The 21668-nt window shown below is 33.3% G+C and overlaps 1 protein-coding gene across 2 annotated transcripts in view; it reads right to left on the bottom strand.

Annotated features, from left to right (window-relative positions):
- LOC112684337 (beta-1,4-glucuronyltransferase 1) overlaps nt 1-21668 on the bottom strand; it is a 73921-nt gene that overhangs the window by 29977 nt on the left and 22276 nt on the right. Inside the window, exon 2 of one of the 2 annotated variants that reach the window (XM_025555795.1) lies at nt 6949-6987. The exons of the other annotated variant lie outside the window; for it this stretch is intronic. The gene's annotated coding sequence lies outside the window, so the exon portion shown is untranslated. The remainder of the gene's footprint in view (nt 1-6948; nt 6988-21668) is intronic. 2 annotated transcript variants of the gene reach the window in all.

Genomic DNA, 21668 nt, shown 5'->3' with positions numbered 1-21668 from the left:
TTGAGCCGAAAAACGAAATAATGTAACGATAATGTTAATAGAAAAAAAAATTTTAAATATTGGTCACAGAATATAGGTACGTTTTATTTCATAAACCGGGTGTAATAACGACGTTATGCAAAACTTGCGGGTTGCCATCGCTAGCTCGTATTGTACCCGTAATGATAATAATACGTGTGTGACTGAGTATTATAATAATTATATTGTGTATAATATATCGTCGAAATATAATAGTCTGCAGCGAAAACGCGACGGGAAACGCCACGCAGAATCAAAAAAAAACGTCTTCTAGGCGCCTATACATATACGCTACATATAGGTAACGGGCAAAACTTAGCAAATTGAATATACGAATCATCCAACACGCACACGTTCTTTCCTGTACACACATATCTATATATTATATGTTCTGTCCACGTCTGTTTTATTATTTTATTTTTATTAGAAATGCAAAATCAGTAAATTTTTTTGTTACAATAAGCGTATGAGCGGTTATAATTTTTACATAAATCAACCGATAAAAGAAGCCATGCAGCGGTGAAATTTTTCAATTTGATTAATTAATATTAAAAGTATATTGTAATTTACGAGGTCATATTGCGTCATAGACAAATAATATCACAAATGAGTTCTCTGATAAGGGAGTTTCAACGGTTGACTAAGCGAGATCGGAATGCCTTGTACAAAATGGATGCAATTTTGGATATGGTGTTAATTTGAAGATCGGAGTGAAAAATGCGATTAAATACATAATAAGATGCATTCGTTATTGAGCGGGTTTTATTTTAATGGATAAATATCGCAAACATATGTTAAATGTGTGTGTATAGATTTATATGTAATCAGGGTAACCAACACGTGACCTTGATAAAAAATAAGCCTTGCATTTGCAAACAGTTAAAATGCAGTTTAACATGATTTTTTTTTTTTATCACTTCGTGGTTTTTAGGTTAGATTTATTAAATGAAAAAATTATAAATGATACTGAAATGTTTTCTTGCTAGAGGAATTACTTTGTCTTATAATTAGGATTTACCAGATTTCGTCAAAAATATTTGTTTTAAAATTAGCATTTAGATTTAAGTACCTCCAGAGCCCCCGAAATAACGGTAATAGTCTACCGTTTGATATTATGCGACGGCGATGGTCGGGAAATATCCAGTCGGAAGGAACGCGTGAGCGAAGAAATAATTATTTTAAGATTATCGGGAATGCATTGTACAAGACCATATAGTGTGAATATTATATATCTACATAAGAGTCGTCACGTGTGATATCTCTGACATTCAAACTTTTTACTTTTTTCCTCTCTCCGAAATGAATTCCATCCGATTCCTAAGGTCTATGTACTCGTACACGTACGCGTGCAAGAAAACAACGATAAATGTGTTGTGTGTGTGTGTGTGTGTGTGTGTGTGTGTGTGTGTGTGTGTGTAGGTGTATGCTTTTAAAAAGACAAGTTTGCAAGGTTTTAATCGTGAGTTGCAAGAAAGGGAGGAAGGAACGGACGCAAGTATTAACCCCGAACGACACACGTGTTCCACATTTATCACTATTTTTATGTACACCACTGCTGGACGGAGACGATGACGTAGATATAATGTACGAACAGACGGACGGGGCTTTGTTCTACGAGATCTGACGAATGCAAAAAATTGTCGTGCAGAAGAAACTGCGTGCAATCATTTACGAGTAAATGATGCGATTCGCATCGTGTATAAATGTACTAAGGTACTGTACAGAGTAGATGGCTCACGAGGAATTACTAAATAACTAAACAAACCTCAAACTGTGCGGATGAAATTCTGCTGCAGTTTTCTCAACAAGTCGCTTGTTCGTTGGATGAAGTGTTATTAATGATTCATTTAACGAATAGGAAAATATTACCAAAAATAAGATAGCTGATTTGAATTTTGTACTGACGCGGGAGACATGGAGATTAGAATAATCTTTGCGAGCACCCCATACACACGCCGGACGTATATGTACGCTTTTTACAGGTACAATGTACTCGTATTTATAATAATATACATCATCCCTATTCCTTTCCGTTTGAGTGCGGCTTTCCATTTTCAATCATTTTATGTCAAAGCTGGGTGTCGTCATGCAATTCAGCAGTTTCCTCTGCGACGGATATATGTATATATATATATATATATATAAATATATAAATTGCTAATCTCATTCTCTTCAATAAATATCATATATATTATGCTCATAAATATCTAATAAATTAAATGGTTTTTGGCATTGGTTTATCGGCGCGCAGGCCACCAACGATTTATGTACATTTTCAAAATAAATTCCAACCGAGAAGTGTGTATAAAATAGAATTTATACGATCGTTAAATAGTACAACAATATTATAATATATTGTACTATACAATTATTGCGTGCAGTATTTATCAAATCGATAATTTTTGCTAAGTACTCGGAATAACAATAGAAACATTATTTTTTTCATTTAAAATCTATGAATAGTACATTTTTTTTCACTGCGAGTTATATAAAATACTGTATTAAATTAAAAAAATAATTTGGTGTGATTTTTATAATTATTTTAAATTAATAAAGAATAATCATTTTCACATAGCGTCTCATGTGTGTGATATTGTGTCTGTAGAAAGTCGAAATCGTACAGTTTGACCGCGGAGAATATTGTAAACATTTCTAGACTAGTTGTGCATTTTATATTGCTTACAATAATCTTTTATAGGTATGGTGCGTGCGTTTGGTCCAAGAAAAATAATAAAATACGGTCCAGGAGTTTCTGGAAATTAATGGATACTGCTAAACTGTTTACTGTAGGTGGTACCTCGTCATTACTATGCTTTCTTCTGTTACACAATTAATTTATAAATTATAATTGATCTCCACTGACATTGGTAAACTTCTGTACAAATATCTCTGGTTAATCAGAAATATAATAATATATTCCCGTTGTGCAGTCCGACTGAACATTTTGTCGCGGAGTATAAAAATAAATACTACCGACTAATTTTTAACGATAAGATTTACTCGGCCAATAACTGAAATTCGATTACAACATAATAGTAGATACATAGTAAAAATAGGCACATATTATATATATATATATATATATATATATATATATATATATATATAAATATATCACTGCACCATCGCAATAATTATTGACGTTTCGTTGCAATTATTTTTCTGCTCCAGATATGTTTCTCGCGCGTGCAGTGCAGTAATTCATTGTTATACCACGAGTGCGATGTATGTGTATCATAATGTAATCGTAATATTATTCATGTACTAGTGAATAATACGTTTGTAATTGGTTTTGTTCATGCGAAATTCCAAAAGAGTATGAAGCTGCACATAACTGGCAGACGTGTTATTGTCAATAGAAAAAATCGTAAAAACAACGGATTTGTGTATTGTTGGACCCGGTGGTGTAACACTGTGTACAAGTGATTTGTGTATCATTGTTTTTACGATAAATCGTCACTTTCCGCAACGATTTTAAATGTTCAACGTTTTTTCATCAGTTATGCGTGATATTTAATATAGTTAAAATGTGACTGGAAGTTATTTGTCTGTCCAAGCCGAATGAAATAATGGTTTACGAAAATATTTCATAGGTCTTCAGGAAGAAATTCGATTGAGCGTGTGTGCCCACATATTTTTCCCGTGATATGAACGAATTTTGCACATCATGCATTACCTACTCCGTACATTCGGTTAGTCAATAATATGTAAATGAAAGTCGTTAGCATCGTCGGATCGCATAGCGTAGAAAAAATATATTACACTGCCAGCGCGCGGCGAAGAAGAGGAAGTGAAACGACGATCACGACGCGACGCAACGTCTTCTCGGGTATTTCTTCTATCTTCTTGCAAATATTAGAAGGCGCGATCGCAACGGTTAATATCCCACTCGAGACACAGTACCGTACGGAGGAGACGCGTTTTCACAAATTATGCATATGCAAATCATATTTTAATGAAATCGCCGTCGCGATGGTAAATCCATAGGAAACAACAACGCGCGCGCATTTATTTTATATCATCCGCGATAACGTTTAATCGGATTTACGGAATATTATTCAAAATCTCTTCGCGTACAAAATAGTGGCTATATTAGAACATCAACGTGTACAGGATAATACAGTGCAAAATGTCCCAAGTAGATACTACGAAACTTCGTGTGCAGTGTAGTACACTGGTTGAATATTTTCAACACTCGTTTTCACGGTCAACATTGTCAGCACTAAGTTTGTGTAATTCAAAATTCGAACATTCAAATGATTGATCATTTTATAATTGGATGAAATAATAAATCCATCAAAATAATGAGGTGCGTTATTTCTACCATTATAGGTTATCTATTAAACGATGTTTTGTAAGTAGTATAAACGATTAAACACAGGATTGCTGTTATGATAAAAACTAGAGAAATTAAGCATATTTGTTTGTTTAAATGTTGTATACATCAATAGATGTTCAAAAACGCGTAAATCGATAGAGGAAACGAGTGTTAATCGTTGAAAGAATCAAACACTGCGATGTCCACTACAGATAATCTCATGATGATATATGATTTCAACTGTTTCGATAGCGGGTAGAGCGGATAACGATGTCGCTGTGCACTCGCGATTATTGATTGCAGTGTACGGACTATTCGAGTGGAACCAATCAATAGCTAGTAACGGCACGGTGCGACAAAACGTTTTTCGTTTTTATTTGACTGAAAGGAAAGGGCAATAATTTTCTCTATGTCATTGGAGGGACCTAAAATAAATACTACTATAGAACTTACGCGTTTCAACGTAAGATGAAAAAAAAAAATGCTGTGCGGTCACGCCATAGGTGTATCAAACGGTATAATATTCATTTACAATCGCATAAAATCTACGCGTTATGTTTTATTATTATCGTCGTCGTCGTGCTCGTGTGATATTGACACCATCCAACGTCGTCTTCGTTTACATACGGCTAATTGAAGACGGACGACGCTTTTCGTTGTGGTCGTCGTGTACTCGGGTGAGTGTGAGCACGTATACACGTTAGGTCAAGCACCTCGGTTCGATGAACAAAAAATAAAACGAAAAACAAATCTGCAGCAATCGTAGCTACGGAATTAACGAAGGTAAAGAGTCAAACACAAGAACAAACAAAACCGAATACAATATTACTGTGCACAAAGATCGGACAAAAACTAGCGTGTATAAGGTCGCATCCGTTACGGTAATTTCGTGCGCAGATCGACGACGTATTTTATCGGATCGTTTTTTGTCCATAACATATTCACTATCATACATTTATACATATATTAAAATAAACATAAATAAGTTTATATTTATCCGATACACACGATATTATCGTTGATGTGGCAGTTTTTTATTCCGACGATAAATCTGGTGCATACCACTTGCGTCCCGACCAAAAAGGTCGAGAACCGACGATAACCTATTTGCGTCCTAGTACAATTTTTTTTTAATAACCAAGTTGCTTCCAAAAGCAAAGTTATCGATTATTTGATCGGGAAAATATCGATTGTATACTATTTATTCATTTATTATAAATACATGGATATTAGATATATATAAAATATTAGAATAAAATAATTTCTAACGTAAGCTTTAAAATATTACAAAAAATATATTGGTGTAAAATTTATTATGAGTATAGAATTAAAAATTATTCTAATCGCGGTCTACTCGATTCTTAGAGTCTAATAAAATCTAAAAGTTGTGATGTACAAGTATAATATACAGATAAAACTGATACAATTATTGCTGACATTATATTAATACGTTTCATTTAATTTATTGTAACCATATAGTAAAGTTGATTAGTTATCGATAGATATCACATATTTTAGTTAATATATCGATAGTTATGGCATAGCCGACTTGCGAGTTACAGGTCGATTTTATTACCTGCTTAATATACCTTTTTTTGGGATGCAAGTAGTACGTAGCCGAAAAATCGTTCGAAAACCATATTATTGATATAAATATAACAAAAGCACAAGTGTACTAATATACATATTTATAATCTTTGCTGTGGTATACTTCGGTTGGGAAAATTCTACTAGGGGGACAGACTATACGGGAAGCCTTACCTGTTTTCATCTACAATTATGAGCCCAACTAAAAACATTTTCTCGCACGATCAGGCGGAATTATTTTGATCTATAAACCAATATAACTGATCATCTAATGCATTGACGTATACTCGTACACAGTGTGCAGGTTGTAGCCGCGTGAACACGAAAATTGTTACGAAACCGTAAATAACATACAAATGTATAGACAGGTCGATGCATATATGCGTGCATAACAATGGATATATATACATAAATGAAGCAAATATTTAGTGCACGCGGGCATATTTATCGTGTTTATACGGTGTGTGTATGATTCAATTGTTGCAGTCTATAATGGGTATATGTATATTGCGTTTGAAAAAGCGCGCACGCGACAATGGTAGGAGATGGTGGGCGAGTGAGGGCGAAAAGTACAACGGATAAATTATTACAATTATAAAAACCACTACCCTCCGCCGTTTTATAACTGCAGTTTACGGGAAGGCGGCGATATCGGTGAACTTTCCAGTCCCACTAATGGAGTGGTGGTGACGTGCGCGCGGTCGTGTTACAATTCAAAACTATGTAACAATCTGCATGAGCACATAAAATTCAAATTTACACGAAAACGGTACGAACGCATTTTTATAAAAAAAAAAAAAAAAAAAAATCATGTCCTTTTGCCGTAATATTGTACACGTATTTATACACACGATAATAATTCTATTGTAACACGTTATGTTTATCATATTTGTAAGAACAAGAATCGAACGCAGTCTTCGTCTAAACCGTATTTTACACAAATTACTGTTATGAAAAAATATCAAAGTACATCACATTTATAGATACATGGGTGTGCATACTGAATTTTTTGTCACGTCACTTACTTCATTGATCATTTGCTTCGAGACCTCGACGTCTACCGTCTGAAACAAAACAATACCAACGTGTGCGTTAGAAAAACGGCGTGTATACGAAAAAATCAAACGACATTTAACACAGTGTAATAAATTATATTATTATAATATCTTTGTTGGACAACGACGTACGTGTCGATGTAAAATAGTTGTTGTGTACGTGTACATTATAGGGACGTTCGTGTGAGAGTGTAGTGTATGTTTTTTGTGTGACTGAGCTAATTTGTATGTTTCAAATCCACTACATTGGATTTCAACACTTAAATGTTATAGGCAACATCGTGCACAGAGTTCGAACGCAACGGACATAATTATTCCGAAATAAAACGCTGGTAATTGTGTAATACATACGCGATGTAGAGTAAATATTGTACATACAGGTATCTATATAGCAAAATTTTTGCAGCAGTTACCGACAGAATAACGTCGAGGTTTCATTGAGAGAATATTTTTTTATAATTTTAATTTTTCTAATTTTGCGAAATACATGGTAACCTATACACGCACACGATATCTTCGGTTAACTTAAGTCGAAATAAAAACAGTTTTTTATCACACGTATAGAATTTTTTATCGAATTAGATGCGATGGAATTTTCCTCTCAATGTCAATCGTATTGATAATGTGTTATTTGAAAGAAAAAAAAAGATAATACAAATCGAATTAACTTTAAAACGACAAAGTATTGTGCAATGCATTCTGTATCGATAACGCGACCTCGCTATTGATTATGACAGATATTACTAATCAGAGCGTCGTCGCTTGTATTTTACGTATTTGTGATTCAGACTGGTCAATGTTAATAATGAATGACCGTCTCGAGTCTATTACAATAGCGTATTGTTTGTGCCCATACTGCAGATACATACGATCATAGCTACTCCATAACAAATTTCACTGGTTCACTGGTTTCAAATTCATCAAAGGCCGAATAATGCCCTTTGTAGGATCACTGTAAGTAAAGCTGTTCGATATATTCAGAAATATCGTCCATGGCGCCATTACACAATGTAGATATTCATATATTATTATAACGTATTACACTATGTTTATAGTTGACGTTAATAGGTGTAAATTGGTCCGCAGCGGTTTTATACATGCGCTACGCGCGTAACCTTACCCTATCATAACAGATCTATAATTATACATTACCGTTTTCCTCGTATGATATTCAAATACAACCACTTCGATAATTATGTAGTATTATAGTAATTAAAATACTATTTTTATGTATAGCTTCAGCGTACAAAATCGATATTTTGTTCACTAAATAATGAAATAATGTAAAAATATCTCATGAGGATCTTGTAAAAAGTGCCCAGCATTGAATAAGATATTTAAGTAATTGAATCACAAATATTACGGCTAGTAATATTTATATTTATTTTTTTGTTTCACTACAACGTTTTAATAGTCAAACTGTGACTCGCAGTGCAGACAATAATACAAGAAAGGTTAAAGTATAATGTAGCATTGCATAAACAAATGAATACAGAGTGAATTATAGGTAGGTGCACGCCGACAAGTTGTTAACGACGACAAATACATATATTGTAAAACGACTGTCAAAATAAAATGTCGTTTTACCGAAGAATTTCGTAATATGTTTATCATAAATAAGCGGATATTGTGCCGGAACTTCCACGCACATCCTGCCGGAGAATGACGTGGAAGCGCGCTCCGGTCACCGTCGGTCCGTGTCTACACACTCGCTATCTCTGTCAACTTACCGAAAGACCGACCGGCGGAGGGGATTGGTCAAGAGGTTGGACGTTCCGAATGGAAAGTAGAAAAAAAAAATAGAAATAAACAAGTAGAAATAAAACTTAGTAAAACCTGAAATATCACGGAGTGCGTTCCGTCGAGCGGGTGTCCCTATGGTCTAGTTAAAAACCCGACGCGCGTAGTAGACCCGTCTGTCGCGAAAAACAAACTAGTCCATTCCACTTGAACAGTTCTGGCGCGGACACGAGGAATCGATGAAAAATCGATGTTAATACCGCGTGAAACTGTCACATAATCCTTTAACGGCAAAACGAACAATAAAGTCGGAGAAAAAAAATTGAAATAAAATAAAAAAAACAAAATATAATATAATACAGTTTTTCCGTAAAAAGAATAAGTTCATAGCCCGTGTCCATAATATCTTATCGCTTGTTTATTTCTCTCTCACTCTCTCTCTCTCTCTCTCTCGATACGTGATATCGTTTCGGTGACGTAACATCGCATCCGATTTCCGTTAAGTGTCCGCGATCACGTTTTGTGGTGACCCACGCATATTACACGTGTTATTGAATTTCCTTAAAGTGCGTTTCCTTCTCTGTTCCCTCCTATTGTTGTACACATCACCAGAAACGACAACAGCGATTCGCTCGATGATCCTTTAAGTGTGCTAAAGTCCGACACCCACTTAAGTTTGACCGGTGGAACCTAGAATTTATCGCACACAACTCGAACTTATTCTATTCTAAGCATACGAAATATTTTTTATTTCTCAGAAAATTTACACGCTGAATACATACAACTATTATATCGGTAAAAGCTTCATAATTATAATCAATACATTTTATTAAACACTAAAAAAGTGTTAATTATTTTCACATTTTCTATTATTTCGAGTACAATTTTCAATAATATTTATGCTTTGAATGAAAATTACAAGTTCAATATTTTTGTATAATACTGAAAATGTGTTTGATTAAGTAATAAAAAATAAAATAGTAGTTAGCGATGTAAAATTAATGTGTACAATTATGTACAATATATATACCTACTAGTTAAGAAGTTAGTGTTTAAATGTAAAATATATAAATATATAACTTGATAAAACAAACTTGTATACTTAACAACAAGTCACGTATGTAATCTACAAGTTTAATCACCGATGAGCCTTTAATTGTAACATACATATATATAAACAATTCACTACAAAATATTTTAAGAGGACATTTTTACAACAAAAGGTTATATATTTTCATAATTATATAATCTATATATAAATTTTACTATGTAAAAAGATATTTAATAATTTTCCTGAATTTCAGGAGCGGTTTGAACTCTTGAACTCCCCTCTATGAATGCGCCTGCAATATATATATATATATATATATATATATATATATATATATATATATGCATGTTGTGGTGTGATAACCATTTCGCGCTCACATACACATGACACACACTTATACATAATAAATATTGCTCAATGGAAATGGTGTGGTTCATTACTATCGCGGTGTATAGCGGTCGTGTACCGCTGGAGGTCGATTACGTTCGCGTCTATATAGTACAGTATATAATATCGTCATCTCGTTGATCGGTCGGTCGGTCGTCGAGAAGTGTTTAAACGCATCTTTTTCTATTCAAAAAACTGCGGAGCAAGCGGCGGGGACAGTGAGTCGAATCGGAGACCCTCCTGTTCGCATCCGATTCACACACATACACACACACACACACACACACACACACACATACCATAACGAAACGCCATGGATTCGCTGGCGCCCAATGCGAGCGCAGCATGACGTGAACACACGTATTATCATATAATATAAACTTGTGCAGGACAAATCATCGCTATAGCACGGATGTTCCTAGACTTTGACTATTTTGAAACGATTTTTAGACAGAAATTTTACCGCGTAACATAAAACATTAAGTAGCATTTGATAAAAATCGGAAACTTATAACTAGAGCCCGAATTTTTATGCATTTAAAAAGTTTCAAATATGATGTAAATATGTAAAGAAAAAATGGCTAAATATGTACTTATATGCATTATGTTACACTTTATAAAATGTATTTTTTAAAACCATACTTTTATACTTAATAAAATTCTAAATATTTTATCAAAACCAAAAAAAAATTATAATATCCACTGCTTTATATTTCAAATCATTTAAATTAATCTAAAACTTTTAGGAAACTTAAAAACGAGAATACAAATAAAAATAAAAAAATAAAAATAAATATTTTAGATTTTATAAAATTTTTAGATCATTTGAAGTTACCTACTCTCAAAAAACTATCGGAAGACTTAAAAAAAAAAATATATAAATCTTTTAAAATAATATTTTTGAAACTTTATACCTATCATGTCTATTCGTGTTCTATTTGAGGCGATAAAAAAATTTACTGTAAATTAAAATAGTTAATTTATTAAAAACCTAATAAATATGCAAAATATGCAATATAAAATTTGATGTTTAAATTTAGTGTGATATGAATCATAGACATTTTAAACCTCCATAGGAGTGCATACACTTAATACAAACATGCAAATGCATATAAATCCGGACTCTACTTATAACTATAAGGTGGAGAATTCATTATTTTGATTTGGTCTCGCGCGATTCTGTCTCTTCCACTTCTGATTTCACCGTGCATCCTGTATATCCTGTATACTCGAGAGGATCTAATATAACAAATTATCAATTTATTTTACGTTTTGTGAGCGGCAGGTGCTGCACTGCAGTTAGACACGTATAGATGGTTAGAGAGAGGAGGAGAAAGGGAAAAAGAAAAAAGTTCGCCTTGGCCGTGTGAGTACTGCTCTCGATTTCTTTAGGACCAGGGTCAGCTTTCTACAACTGCTCGAGGTCGCTCAGCCCCGCGGGCCTAAATTATTTAACACCTGCGGTATACCGTGGCCACCGTTACACCAGCTGCCACGTATAAAACTGTGCACTTGGAAAGCAAACGACCATATTTAGCGTAGGTACACAATTACGTCTTGTATCGTCAGATTATACAAAGGCGTTGACGGCTATGAGTTGGTGGAGCAGCGGGAATAGCACAGGACAAATGCAACAATTTGCTGCTTTCCTCGTCACGGAAATTCGTGTGGTTCGCCATAAATAGGCGCGCTGCGGGAAACCTCGCGTAATGGTCAATATATATAATATGAAAATATATAATATTATAATATACACTCGCACATCCGCCGACGTTATATTACAATATACGTGTCTGCAAGTGCGGTGACTGTGAAAATACACAGCGCCGGCGGCGGCCACGGCGAATCATTCATCGTCCCGTGAAGATTTGCAACGTACATACAATATATAATAGTCTCTCTAGTGCCCGCTATCTGTCTCTTCCTCCGTCTACCTCCGATGCAATAGTCAACCGAAGAATAAAAAACAGAAAACACTTTTTTCTTACACTTTTCCCAACGATTAATTATCATAAATAAAACATTTCCAACGCGAATCACGCGCGTCGTTTATGGATGCCAAACGCACCTATTCCGCCGCACCACCGTAATTACTCCATTAAGTTAACGAAACGACTTAGTCTTGACACAGCGTTAGCTGCAGTTTATCGTCATAACTTGGAATCGATTTCAAAGTTTCCGGAGACTGCCACTGGAGCCGCAGATGCGTCGTCTTTGTACGATGGTGTTATTAGTTTGGGGAGAATACTATGATTTTCCCATGCAATATAAATGCAATAACAATAAATGGTTTAATTGTATACGATATGAAAAATGTAAAAACATGGAAAACTATTTTTCGACAAATACTATAGTTTTAAACACTATATTGTACGAATTGTCCAAGATTTTTATCGTTATTTTGCCATCTGTAGTAATTCACAGGAGTGTGTAAACGAAGCGAAGTCATCTGAGTGGTCGTCGTCTAAAAAAATGTCAAATTGGGTTTTCCCCATAATCTTCTATTAAATTATCATAATTACCACGTGGGTTTTAAATTCCGTGGTCGCAAATCGTCCGATTGTTTATATCTACCTGTTACATTTCACGACCAACCGCTCTTGATCTAATGTATTTATTTTCTACCCAAGGTAATACAAGTAAGTGAACGTACTACAGTGGAACCTCGATAAGTCGAAATTCAAGGGAAATTCAATTTTTTTCGACTTACTAAGGTTTTCGAGTTACTAAGATTTTAGAAAAAAAAATTCGACTTAAAGAGTTTTTAAAATTAATGTATGTATTAATGTTTTTAAGTAGCAACTGGCAATCAGTGCCGAGGCTAGGTATTGTGGGGCCCTGAACATTAGTCTTTAGGATATAAAATTTCAATGTGTCTCACGGTATTAAGATGATAATTTAAAATCACAGGGGGCCTTTAACAAGTGTGGGTCCCTGGAAAAATATCACATTTGTCCTCCCCTAGCGCTGGCACTACTGGCAATACCGATACAAATGAAAAGTACTGTTGTGTGCCGAGGTTACTAAATACATACGACAACAAACACAATTACATAAAATTACCGCACACGCGTAATTGATCGATCGCAACTGGCAATACCGATACAAATGAAAAATATTGTTGTGTGCCGAGATTAATTAATACATACGATAATAAACACAATAAATGCGATTAGAAAAAAAATCATCGGAACGTTTACACAAAAGTTTATAAAGCTTTCCGTCTATATTTGGAGCACAATATGTTCGAGTTATCTATAGTTTTTTTTTCGAGTAATCGAGGTTTACGCAAGGGAACAGAATTTTTTTCGACTTATCGAGGTTCCACTGTATATTAAAGTTATAATAGAAATAATAACTAATGAACAGTTATGGGTTTTAGAGACCTCCCTAGAGTTTATATCGACGACGGTGTCGATCGATCGAAAGACATGGCACATCAAGTATGCTAACACATAACATATTTATATTGTATATATTGCTATGTGTCTACATACACACAATGATAAATAACGTACACGAAGTTGAGACCAGATTTGCATGTAATTCAAGAATAATATATTAATCAATCGAGAGTAAGATCAACGCATGCATGAGGAAAAATCAATCATGGCAGACATATTTTTAGTAAAAGTTGATATGAAAATAAAATCGTTTTCAAAACGAACACAGATATTATGATAAAAATATTACGCATTTATTGGAGCTCCCTATTTAACGTGTATATGTTTTCACGTATTCACGTGAGATTAAGGTTCAATTTATATTATCCGTTACTTAAAATTGCACGTGTATTTACAATTTTATTCACGTGAATCCGTGAATTTATATAATCATCATTACCATCGAATCGTAATTGGGGTTCAGCTCAATATAATTTTGAAATTAATACTTATGTCATTATTATCTGTAGTTATATTTCTATAGAAAAATTCAAGATCGCTCCTTTTAAATGATGGTTCTTGTTCCAAATTAATGTTTCTAGACCTTTCGAGTAAATCCTTTACAACCTTTCGAATTTCCAACAACTAGATAAGACATATGCAACGGGCACTACAGAGTTCAATAAAAGATCATGAAGCTAATCAATAAAATTATAAATATATTTTAAAATAAAATACAACAAAACAAACAGTACCTAACACCGTTTTTTGTAATGCAACATATGATCACCGTGTAGGCATCATTAACAAAATTAACAAACTCTTTTTATTCCATAAATTACAATTTTTTATACAATAAAATTTTCGATTAATTCCTGTTCACATTATTAAGCTTTCGTTGATTTACATGTATTAACCACACGTGATTTATTTTATTTTGTTCACGTGATCACGGAATACGTAAACACGTACATTCATGTTCACGTACAAAAACGAGACCCCAAGTATTTATATATATAATGAAAATATAAATGAAATCATAACGCGACTTTTATGTAATATTATATATGATTCTTATGTTTTTTATTAGCTATAAGCGACGTGTTATTATCTTTTTTCTTCTCCGAGTTATCGATTTTGTGGAAATATTTAGTACGCTCTGATTATTAATCTAGGAAAATATAATTGGCCCAAGACTGGATTGTTCCGCATTGTTAGAGGTTTTCAAGTAGAAAAAAGAGTGTACTAACACCGCTAAATCTGCCGTCCGAAGCTAACCCTCGTGCAGGTAAATGGTCTAGTTCAGACAAAGTCACTCAAAAAGTTTCTCACTATCGCAATGTTTAACCTTGAGATTTTTTCCAAGACCAACTTCCTTTCTACCCATTGTGCGGACGTTGGAATATTTTTAATTTTTTTTTCTCTACCATGGTAGAGAAAAAATTTAATGCAATGAAAAAAAATGTGTATAAAAAAATGCGAATGGAAAAATATTTAAGCGCAGAGGTATGGAAAATATAATATTTTCTATTATATTATATTTATTATTTATTTTATTTTTACTATATTTTATATTAAATATTATATTATATTAAAAATGAGCTTTTTATAATTTTTTTTTAATTTAAATTCCTATTCAAATCACGTGCAAAAATATAGAATTTGTCAAGTATATTATAATAAAACGTTTCTTTCAGTTTTCGATACATATTTATATAATAAACTCTACCTCGATCGGTATAAATTATACAATATATGTGTTATATAATTTATACGTAGAAATTAATATTTTAAAATGCATACATGTACATATACGTAAAGAGTTATAATTGTATAATTAACTGTTGCGTTCATAATTTAAAAACAGTTTAAATTTGCAAATATTACGTAGCAAAGTTAACAGTTAGAGACAAAGTAATGTAAGAAGTAAAGTAATTAAGAAATAGGAATTTTTATTCGTTAGTAAATTTATTGTTTGGATCAAAATAACCCGTCTAATTGGTTATGGAAACGTGTAAAATAATTAGTGAGAATCCGTCTGCGCATCCGTTTTTTAGACGTTCCGCCGACACTACCTAGTATAAATTATGTACAAACATAGCTTTGGTATGGGGTTATTGTAAATAAAATTGAAGAAGTTATTCAAAAACCGTCGAACAATACGCTCATACATCTATAGTTTCACTTAAAATCCAGATTGTTAAACCAAAGAATACAGATATTAATTAAATACACACACACACACACGGGTTCTCAATTATTCTTACCAATCAATACATAATACGTCCGGCTCCGGGTAGCCTATATAAATGTACGTATATAATTTTAACCCGGTACCCTTGGGCTGGCAATGAAGAAGAGGAGGCAATTATAACACGTTTCGGGCTGAATAGACACAGGTTATATATCTGTATTATAACGTAAATATAATAGATAACGTTATAAGTACAATCGGTTCCCATACGATGTGATATTAATTTTTTCTTATATTCAGCACGCGCCACGTTAGAACAAATCATATAAATCATAACACCTGAATTAGATAGGTGGTATGCAATGGTAAAAACCTTGGACTATATTTAAAAGTTGTTATGTCCCACCCACGCTGTCGCACCGGCACATAATTGAATATTTATTTTTCTAGTAAAAAAATATATACTTATAATAGTTATAATAATAATCGGTGCGGTAAAAGGTGTATTTGAATATTACTTCTACTTCTGGGCATCGGTGTGCCGTGGTGCGTTAAAAAAGATTTCGATTCAGGTTATGAATACACGCAGAGAGAAATAATATGTTATTGTGCGATTGTTTATCACGATTTACACAAATTATATTCTACCTGATGAGTTTTTCAAAAAATGTTTTATTATTCGTTGGTCTTCCTGAAACTTTCGAAACAACGTGAAAATACATACATATTCAATAATTTAGTTAATATAATAATAAAGTAAAAATATAGTAATAAACATAGTTAATATAATAGTTAACAGTAAAGATTGGAAAATACGAGAAATAATTTATGAATGAACGTCGTCATCGCCGTTGTACACTCGCATATACTTGAATGATTTGATTGAGCGCAGCGTTTTGCTAAAAGCGCCATTTTGTATTACATTATATGTACTTAAATATATATATAATGACGTATTATATGTATAATATTATATTTTTTAATGATTTATTGTTAATTGCAATCCTTTACAGCAGATAACACAAACACATAAGTAGTTACAATAATAATAATGCTATCAAGTGAGATTAAATTTCGTCTCTTCCCCATGCGTATGTACCGCGTTTAATTTAAAAAATTGACGATGGCAGTTTAGTGTAGCTATTTTGAAGTTATTCTTCTCTACGCGATATATGCCGATTGAGTAAGCTCAACTTCAACCGGCCAGTCCTCTATACCAAAATTAACTTTTATGAAATATAAATTTAAATAGTAATCATAGGTACATTTATTTTCTTTAGTAACTCATAAAATGCTTCAAAAACAACTTCTTCGTGTTTGGACAGAGCTAAATATTCATATTAATAAATTATACCATCGAGTTAAAAAAAAAATTAAATGTCGTATTTTTTAAACGCAATTTAAAAGGCCACGATCTTCTAATATAAGTCGTGGTATGATCACAACCATGGTAATTGTAATAACAGAGGTAGTTTTGGACTGTATAATCGTGATATCGGCCAGTTTTGCGTATAACAGGAAACAACCAAATAATCAATCTCTCTTAATTGTACAAAATAACTGACCAGATCAAATATTATAGTTTTCAACAAGCAGGGAAAATAGAGAGTATTACGGATCAATCAAATATTAGAAAAGCTTTTTCATACGAAAGTATTTAGAAGTAGAAAAAACGAAATAAAGCCATTATTACCGAATAACCACGTAATTACTCTCTTCACTCAGAATCGAAATATGTAGGTTTTTGTAGTAAATATTGTAGAACAGTACGATATAATATACCATAATGTCAGCGACTAGTTTTTCAATAACTATGGAAATCCACAGTGTGCATTAGCTATTTTACAGTCTGACGACGGTTTATATCATTACTAGTCGTATTTTTTTTATAATCTAAAATTATACGCCAGCGTGCGCGTATGTGTTTTGAATAGTTTCGAAAAATTACCATACAATGAGCCGATGTATGTGCTTATGTAGGTTGGAAGGTTGGAAGTGTCGGGGTTAAACGAGGCATTATTATAGCAATATTGTAACGTCAAGCGGCGATCAAATATAAACGAGAGCGATATTTGTTAGTGAATTAATTATTTTTTTAAATTTTTCCGACATGTTTGTGCGAAACGTGCATACGACTTTATCGTACTTTAACAATACAATATATTATGCTCAGTCTGAGAACGTACTCGACAAGAACAATACGTCTTATTATTATTATTATTCATTGGTTTGGTGTTTTTTATTTTTCATTTTTAGGGGAGAAGGTATTCGTACGTCATGAAAAACAACTTATATTTAACTGAATCTATGTAATATAGCTATTGTACACACGTCTAAAAAGAATAACAACCGCATTCAACAGCAGCAGCGCTACATGTTTACAACTTAAAACGGCAATTAGCGAAATTAGCCGGTCGCTTACAATTAATACGGTTTGTCTTCGATTCCGTATGGCAATAATATAATAGTATATAGTTAAACGTAGGGCAAACTAGTACATGCAACCCGTATTTGGCGCATAAAAACCAGTAATTCCGCAGCACACGACAATACACGTACCTGTATCAACACGCTATAACGGTAAGGCATTTTTTTTATTCCATCGAAGTATATTATTATTATTGGTTGTTTTGTCCGTCTTGCTTACGAGTGTGTAACGCTGTAACACAATGCGCGCATCGCATCTTTCGATCCTCGAACAGGATCATACGTATTTTGTCGTTGAACAACTGGCAATCGATTGAACGCGTTCGGATTCGCAGTGAATTTTATTGGTTTCGTTTTTTCGTTATTTTATTATGATTTTATCCCGTACATACACTACATTTATACACAGGTACATGCGGAAAGGTCACCTCCTATTGTTTATGTAATATAGGTACACTGGCCGCTTTTACCCGATCGATATACCGCAAACACAATACGTTGTCATCGTAAAACCGTATTTTACATTCGTATACACACAAACGACTCGTGATAATTTTTTTACTGCGCGTCATTGTCCGTTTCATGTTAAACGCGATGCGGTAGTATTATTATAAATAATGTATTTTGCATAATAAAGGTGCCTATATAATATATATAAATATTTATACGATTATACTAGCTAGCGGTGGTGCCTTTAGTTGTTTAAAAACCGTTTAACCGAACTACGTTGTCGTTGTCGCCACTGTTCACTGAGACCCGTGATCCATCGGGATTTCGATCTTATTTGTTATTTGATTTTCTCCAGATTTCGTCAAAGCGTACGATATAACCGATATAATTTGCCATCATCGCTAAGGCTTCCGGTTTCCCATTCCTTAAGCTTCCGTCTTTTAAATTTTTAGTTTTAGGCCACCGTCATGACAATAAGCGTTTTGTCGCAGTATGCGATATATAAAATAATATATCATCATCGTAGTCTAGGAACTACACCGGGTGCCAAAATCGCTGCGGTTAAATTGACCTTTTATGTCAAGTCCGTGGAAAAAACGCAGCAGAATATAAGCAGCAATGCGGTTTAACGCGAGGCGGCTCTTATTATATAGTTTGATCGGAACAAAAAGTTGTAAAACCACGATTCTGCTGTACACAGCAGCACTCGAAACGTGTCCAAGCGAGCTGAAACGTGCCAAAAATAAGCGGTGGCAAACTTAATATAAAGTGCTAAAGCTGGATTTGCCGACGAAAAGTTTATTAAAATATAGCGGTGAAGAAAAAGAACTAGACGTCTAAAGCATGCGATATTATTTAATTATTATTCGGACGAATGATAAACGCATAATGAACTACGGTAGCGTTTTTGAAACATTGTGTAGGTAGTGAGCATTTATTTCCTTACGGACGCAATATAATTTGCTGCAGGAATATTATACATGTATAACTCGTCTCGTGTATAATATGCTGTGATATCTACTACATCCGATATTATCGAATATACTCACATCGTTCATTTTACTTTTTTCGACAAGACAGGCTTGGTTTTCGTACCGTTTACATTGTCGATCTGTATGCGAAAACCATTATCTTTTCATCATCGATATTTTTCATTTCGGGTTCTTAGATGAAAGGCGGTGACCATCTATATCAAACACGCGTACCTGTACCTCCATATCTCCGTTTATGTTCGAATAAGAGGTGCATTTATCTTCAGGTTTAGCATTGTTCACCCACCACGCCTTTGGCCAGTGCAGGTAATTTAAAACACGCGAACACATAGGGATGAACATCGTCACAACACGGATACACGTATAAAAATGCATATATAGGGTGTTTGCTGACCGTTTGCTCTTTTGAATTTTTTTTCCAAAATAATGATTATATATCTGGTGCGTCAGTAAAAAAAAAACGTTATGGTTATTGAAATTATAATAAAACTTATTATTTATTAATAATGTAAATAATTATTATATATCCGTATATCACTTAAATTTAAATAATATAAAAAATATGAAAGTAAAATGTCTAAATGCTTAGTAAAAATATGAAATATGCACATGCGGTGCTGCTAGAAAGTAAAAATGTTAAAATCAGATTTTAGGAAAAAAATAACTGCCATTGTAATAGTATACGTGACGAGACACCCTGTATAATTTAATGAATTGGGCATACATGCGCAGTCCATGTAGCCGTTTCGTCGGTTAACGAAATAGGTGGTTTACGCGCACGATATAATATTATATTCAGGACAGCCACTAATTGATTATTTCCTAGAGCAACATCAAGTCTAACTGATCAATACACAGTTCGCACAACACACCACATATTTAAATGTCGATCCGTTCGATTTGCACATACATACAATTTTTAAGTACACGTGAAATTTCTATAATTAAGTACTATTAAATACGACACAAACGCACGGTCGATTTTCAGGTCCGTTTACTGCGTTCGAAATGCGTTGCGGAATACTTATGCCGAACGAGCGTCGTGAACGTATCGTAATCACACCGACGGACACTTGACGCGTACAGATTATTGGTTGATAAATTTGAAAGAAGCGTGCAGCAATACATTTTTTTTTATGGGTCAGACGTTGTTATTAAAACATAAAAATTAGAAGAAAAAAAAGTGAAATATATTATATATATTATTGGACAGAAGCTCACGTGTATATATATATATATATATATCATAGATACTACAGGTTCTTAAGACCGTCGTTAAACGCATCATTAAGTCAGAGGTTATATTATTTTGGGGCACTAACATGTAAACGGCTCATTAAAATCCAATTATATTAACAACCATGTTTCATATAATATACGGCTGGAGTAGACTAAACGCGGTAAATATCGGAGTAAAGAATGCATTTCGAGAATCGCATAACCATCACCATCACCCAAAAATTATACAAGGGTTGTCGTCTTACTCAACATTCTCGTTCAAACACTATGGTAATGTTATAATAATAAACGCAGACGTGCACTGAAGATGTGTAGTATTAATAATGTAGTTTTTGACCTATTCGTTTTGGTAAATAATTCAATTTGCGTAATATTTTTAATACGAAATAATATAATTTCCACAGAATATTTTCTCCATATTTTTGAATAAAACTAATAACTGCAGTTAATCGCATGCGTAATACGTATATACACACTTTTATATAATATATACACATATTAAAACCTCTAAATACCGGTTACTGTCGATCACTGCAATTTTGTCCGCTATTTAGAGGGAGACATTTTATTTATATTAAATAAAAATTATAAATTAAATTAAAATTATTTTATTTTTAATATTATTAAATATATACCTTAAAAATTAACATTTATGAAAAAAATACGTTCGTATTGGCATCATAAACACAACTAAATACCAATGCTACATCGCATTAATCACAACATTTCGTCAATAATGTACAAATAATGTATGTAATAAAATATAACTTAATAGTGTGTAGACTTTTATTTAAGTATTCCATAATTATTCACAATTTACAATACAA

This window comes from Sipha flava, unplaced genomic scaffold, assembly GCF_003268045.1.
Source record: "Sipha flava isolate LNK unplaced genomic scaffold, YSA_version1 249_pilon_pilon, whole genome shotgun sequence".
Lineage (NCBI taxonomy): Eukaryota > Metazoa > Arthropoda > Insecta > Hemiptera > Aphididae > Sipha > Sipha flava.
The sequence above is the reverse complement of the archived record's forward strand: the minus strand, read 5'-3'. Positions and strand labels throughout refer to the sequence as shown.